The sequence below is a fragment of the Rhinolophus hipposideros genome (genome assembly GCF_964194185.1).
Source record: "Rhinolophus hipposideros genome assembly, chromosome: X".
NCBI lineage: Eukaryota > Metazoa > Chordata > Mammalia > Chiroptera > Rhinolophidae > Rhinolophus > Rhinolophus hipposideros.
This window is the reverse complement of record NC_138046.1, coordinates 97,482,006-97,488,005: the sequence shown is the minus strand read 5'-3', so window position 1 is coordinate 97,488,005 and position 6,000 is coordinate 97,482,006. Positions and strand designations below refer to the sequence as shown.

General features: G+C 43.3%; 1 protein-coding gene across 2 annotated transcripts in view; it reads right to left on the bottom strand.

The window, feature by feature from the left end:
* Positions 1-6,000, bottom strand: part of SRPX (sushi repeat containing protein X-linked) — an 89,834-nt gene that overhangs the window by 31,003 nt on the left and 52,831 nt on the right. The window lies entirely within an intron of this gene.

Here is a 6,000-nt window from a genome sequence, read left to right as displayed (position 1 = left end):
GAACCTGTGTTAGCCTTATAACTTGCTTTGACTGATAAAAAGCAAGGGAAGTGACCCTATGCCACTCTCAGGCCTAGGCCCTGAAAGAGTCTGACTGACACCTTCTACTTCCACTATCTTGGAAGGCAGCTGCCATCTAAAGAAGTCCAATTATCTGACTGGAGAGGTGATGTGGAAAAGATGAGAAATTATGGAGAGAGAGAGAAAGAAACTCAGCCAAACCCTAGCCAGTACAGCCACCTCCAACTGAGATGTCACACATGTGAGTGAAGCCATCTTGGAATCTCCAGCCCTAGTCAGTCACCTCAGCCACTACTTAGTGAAACAAAGGTGAACTGTCTCTGAAACCTGCCCAAATTACCCAACCCAAACAACCATGAGCAATAATATGGTTGTTTGAAGCCACCAAATTTTGCATGGTCTGTTGTACAGCAATAGGTTACTGATAGAACCAAGAGGTTACTGATAGAAATATAAAATAGTATGAGAAATATAAAATAGTATGAGAAATATAAAATATAAAATAGTGCGATGTCGGAGGGATAGTGGAAGGGGGGATGGGGGCGGGGGTTCCACAGTGTGAGGGATATAAATGATGAACGTTTAAGTATTACCTTGTCTTGTGCACCTGAAACTAATAAAATAATAATAATAAATAAAATAAAACAGTATGAGGTTGGTGATGGAGGGTGGAAGTGATCATTTCATGGAGCATAGAAGAGAGTGACTGCCAAAGGCAGAATAAACCTGGACACTGCAAACTTGCCCAGTTATTTGCTTCCCCAGCAAGAGTGCAATCCTTGTATATGTCTTTGGGAAGCGGTTCTGTTTCTTTGGCACCAAGTAACATTTAAAAACTTTCCCAAATATGGGGTGGCCGGTTAGCTCAGTTGGTTAGAGCGTGGTGCTAATAACACCAAGGTTGCTGGTTCGATCCCCACATGGGCCACTACAAGCTGTACTCTCCTTTAAAAAAAAAATTCCCAAATAGACAAAGAGACAAGAAGGGAAACAATGAATTTCACAATTAAAAGTCACCATCTTCATCAGAAAGATGGTCAACCAAAAACTCACTGGTGATATGTTTATATTGGGGAGGGCCACTAAAAGTTGACCTGTTCAGTTTGCACTAACAAACTTTGTCAGGTAGAAAGTGGATCAGTATGTCAATCAATCAAGTGGTTTCAAAGTTGAAAGTAGCTTCCTGAAAGTTTGCAAAAGAATGTGTATTTGTCAACCCAGGAAACATTAGGCATAATTTAAGGTCATCTACAACAACATCTACATTTATTTTTAGACCCCACATTGTTTGTATTTTTCAACTAAATCTCTGGAAATGATGCAGTGTGGCCCAGCAAACTTCCCTATGGGTTATTGGGGAAACCCAGCTGTCAGATAGTTGGGAAGCCACAAAAGTATTCCATCAATTTGCATATCCTGAATCTCAGAGATTTTTTTTTTTACCCTAGAATTTCATTAGTACTACCTCTCAATTATTTTCTAGTCTGTAGGAAATACAAAACAGGAGAGCAATTCCAAAAGCCAAGTTGGTTTTGTACATCGTCCTTTGTTAAACCAACTGAATGGGGCTGTCTGCCTGTCAAATTATATTTGCTGGATTTTCATTGTCTATGGTTTTTTAATTTTCTTTAATTGTTTTCTTTTCCTCTTTTGGCCTAGGAAAAAGTGTTGGCCTAAAGGAGAGATCATGTGTCTACTCTAACTGTTCACTGTTCTATCTAAATGCCGGGTGTAACCAAAAATAACTAAAAATGGAAAGAAAGAAAGCAATATCCCCCCAGAACAATAGTTGTTACAGTTGTTACATTCTAAAGTTTTTCTTTTTATATCAATGAAGTTGCGGCTCTTTCAATATTATGCCCTCCTGCAATTTGCTGTATGCTTTTTTCTCCTACACTGCCTTCTTTCTATCAACATCTGTTTCTGAAATAACCACGGATTTGAGTCCACTGCCAGAGTGTGGTCTGCATAAGAGAATTAATTTTAACTTGTGATACTTTCAAATTTGCCAAACCACAGAACTGACCACCTCTGAGTCAAAAGTCAGCCCAACGTTCTTTCTTCCCTCCAGGCCTAGAGGAGAACTGGGACAATTTTCTCAGCACTCAGCACAGCTCTGGCCAAGATGCACTGGTCAAGGTTGTGTGGAAATCTGGGAACTACTCAGCCACCATGTGTCACCTCCTAAAATAGGCTGAGGCTCTTAGTTATGCTCAAGGTCCCCATAGCCCCACCAACACACAAACTGATTAAACTAATTTAATACATTTAAAGCCAAAAAAGTCAGTGATATCCCTGGAGTAAAATTCACTGGGGACAAGCTCCAGCTTATGTATCACCAAAATCAAAGGAAGAATTGTCTGCTTCCTTTGTCCACTTCTCTGTTTTTCCTGCAGGCTCAATGCTCTGTGACTCACTGGTACCCTTTCAGCCATTCCTACCTAATTGCATGCACAATTCCCCCTTCCCCCAAATATGTTTGAACCTTGCCCTGGCAAACTCTCAATCCCCTGAAATTGGGGTTCATTTTGTGTGTGTTTTCTCTCTCCCTCTGGGAAGATTCCAGGCCCATCTGGTCCAGCTTAAGACATGCTTGTTGCTTTTTGAGAATAATTAGCATTTTGTTTCCATCGTTGCACACAATCTGGACATCTGAACAGTGTGAACACAAGAGAACTCTTTGCCAATGCTTGCTTAGCATCTTCTCCCATCCTCTCTGCCCCTTCCAATGTGAGGAAGGAGAGATTCAAAACTTGTTGGATTGTTTTGAAGAGTTACCTTGAACACACCAAGTCACAAGAGAGATACTGAAAGCAACATCTGTGAGGGGCCCTTTTGACCTGAACATCTGGCCTTAGGTTATGTCCTTCAAGAGGAACATGTTCAAAGTTCACAGCCTCAGCACTATTCTACCTGCACAGGATGACCAGCACTGCTTTGCAGTCTTCTCTTCACTACTGACAAGTACAATGATTCTGGGGAGAAATCTAAAACCCAGAAAAGGGCTGCTATGCCAAATATCCTGTTGATGCTCTATTTTTCTATACTCTCCCCTTTACTGACTGAACTAAAAGTCCCAAAGTTACATTTCCCAGGCTCCTTTTGCCAGCTGGGTTCCAGATACGTTTGCCAATAAGAGGCACTCCCATGAGAATAGAAATCAGGAAGAAGGTGGAAGCAATTATGCTTCTGGCAGGAATTTCAATGAAGATTTCCTGGGCTCCTGAAATATCAGCAGGAGTGTGGCCTCCTGACTTCATTCTCATCAATGATGGTATCAGTTATAGAAATGTCAGCATCAAGGGTGGGCTTATGGACTTTGGGTGACACTACTATCCCACTTTTGCTCCTCCAGCCCTGGGTTGGAATGGCTTTCTGCTATAACTCATCTCTAATAACTGTTTTTCATCTTTTGATCCTCCAGCTCTGACTATACTTTTGTAACCACTTCCCTATATTAAATCCCCCTCTGTTTGAAATACCTAGTTTGGTTTCTGTTTTCCCAATTACTGACCAATACAAACTCCTACCTGAACCCTAGGAAAAAAAGAAGCCCAGAATACCGTATTTTTCTGTGTATAATGTGCACTTTCTTGTCCAAATTTGTGAGGGGAAAATACGGATGCATATTACACATGTGTCGTATTAATTCTGTATCTATGTAAATGTTTTTGATTCTTTTATTAATGCTTATGAGTTAAAAGTGTACCTCTAGAATTCAATAATGATATCCGTATGCAAAATATACCCTGGAATACGATAATCGGTTTTGTTGAACTTAAAATGAACTTGCAGCGACAAAGAGTTCTTGGACTTTGATGATATGTAAATATCATAAATTTGTTACCGGTACATAAAATTTCTTGTACCTTGTATCTGTGTTTTGTACCTTGTGTTTTGTAATTATTTGTTACATAAAATTTCTTGTACCATAATATGATAAAAAAAATTTCAATGCCAAAATTCCTTTATAATACAAAAAAACAAGTACCTAAATGTAAACAAATAAAAATTTGAATTAAAAAATTAAAATGGGGCCCGCCCAGTGGCTCAGGTGGTTGGAGCGCTGTGCTCCTAAAGCCGAGGTCGCTGGTTCGATTCCCACATGGGCCAGTAAGCTGCGCCCCCTACAGCTAAGATTGTGAACAACAGCTCTCCCTGGAGCTGGGCTGCCAAGGGCTGCCGCAGGCTTATGTTGTTCTGCCATGAGCGGCTGGCAAGAACTGCCGTGAGCGACGACTGGTCGACCAACCACTGGCAACCGACTGCCTCAGCCGGGGGGAGCACAAGGCTCATTATACCAGCACGGGCCAGGGAGCTGTGTTCTACACAACTAGACTGAGAAACAATGGTTTGAATTGGAGTGGGGGGGCGGAGAGGCGGAAGAAAGGGGGAAAAATAAAAGTGTGGGCCAAAAACGTGGGTGCGCATTATACACGGAAGCGCATCATACATGCCAAAATACGGTAAGTCTAAGTCCATTCTCTGAGTAATTATTTGGACCTGGTGCAGGCAGCGACTGTGATATAGAAAGGTTTTCATCACATCTTGGGCCAGGCACTTTGGCTACAGGTCATTAACTACATAACAGCAGAGTGAGGATGGCTGATGCAGCCAGAGAAGACGGTGGACAGTGGTACCATCATGAAGACATCCCTGGGACCGAGGCCAGAGGAGCCAGAGGAACACATCTACCCCCAGAGGGTAGCCTCTAATTTCAGTCTTACTCCTGAAGTACTTGCTCCAGACACTGAGCAGGCAGGAAGGAGTCCTTGGGGTAAAGCACATTAGCAGACTGAGCTGAACAGTTCTCTGTAGAATTTGCAGGTCCCAGCAGGGTACGAGCCAGGCTCCTATGACCAGCTGCCTTAGCATATCAGTGACACAGCCGTGCCTGCATTCCGGGACTTTGGGCCTGCAAGCCTGGAGACAAAGGCTTGGCTCTATGCAAACTCAAGCAAGTCAGGTGACCTCTCAGGCCTCATATGTAGAATGGGGGATTGGACTACAATATTCTGAATAATGGTGGGTCCTGGCAGTTCCACCAGTTTATGAGTAAAGGATCTCCTGGGACAGTGGTTCTCAATCACTTGGAGGTAGCTTTGGAAAAACACCAGGGCCTCAGAGATTCAGATTGAAATGGCAACCACAGTTGAAAACCACTGGCCTGGATCAGTCTGCCCCAACACTTTAAGGGCACAGGAGTCCCCTGGGGGCCTTATTAAATGTGGATTTTGATGGCCCAGTTGGGTAGAGTCCTCTCAACCACATGGTTACTGTTTCAACTCCCGCAAGGGATGGTGGGCTGCGCCCCCTGCAACCTGGAGCTGAGCTGTGCCCTCCACAACTATGATTGAAAGGACAACAACTTGACTTGGAAAAAAGGCCTGGAAGTACACACTGTTCCCCAATAAAGTCCTGTTCCCCTTCCCCAATAAAATCTTTTTTAAAAAAATAAATAAATAAAATAAAAGATACTCAGGTGATTCTAGTAAGTAGCCAGGGTGGCACTCCACTGTCCCTAGAGCAGTGATTCTCAATGAAGGAGTGATTTTTCTCCTTCCTCTCCTCCCCCTTCCTGGAGACATATTTTGGTTGTCACCATTGGGGGCGGGAGGATGTTAGTGGTTAGTGGTATCTAGTGAGTAAACGCCAAGGACCTGCTAAGCATCCTACAATGCAGAAGACAGGACCGCATGACAAAGTGTTATCTGGCCCCCAAAGTCCACTGTGCTGAGGTTCAGAGACCTTGCACTGGAGCATGCACTCGCGGAATCCCAGCACCCACCCCAGACCTGCTGGATTAGTATCTGCATGTCTACCAAGGTCCCCAGGTCGTTCCGATACATGTTCAAGTTTGAGAAGCACTGCCTTAGTCAGTGGCTCTCTATTTCACTTTGGAACCCCACAAAGAGCTCATTAAAGCAAAAGTGCTAGGACCACCCCCAGAGTTTCTGACTCAGCAGACCTGAGAATTGG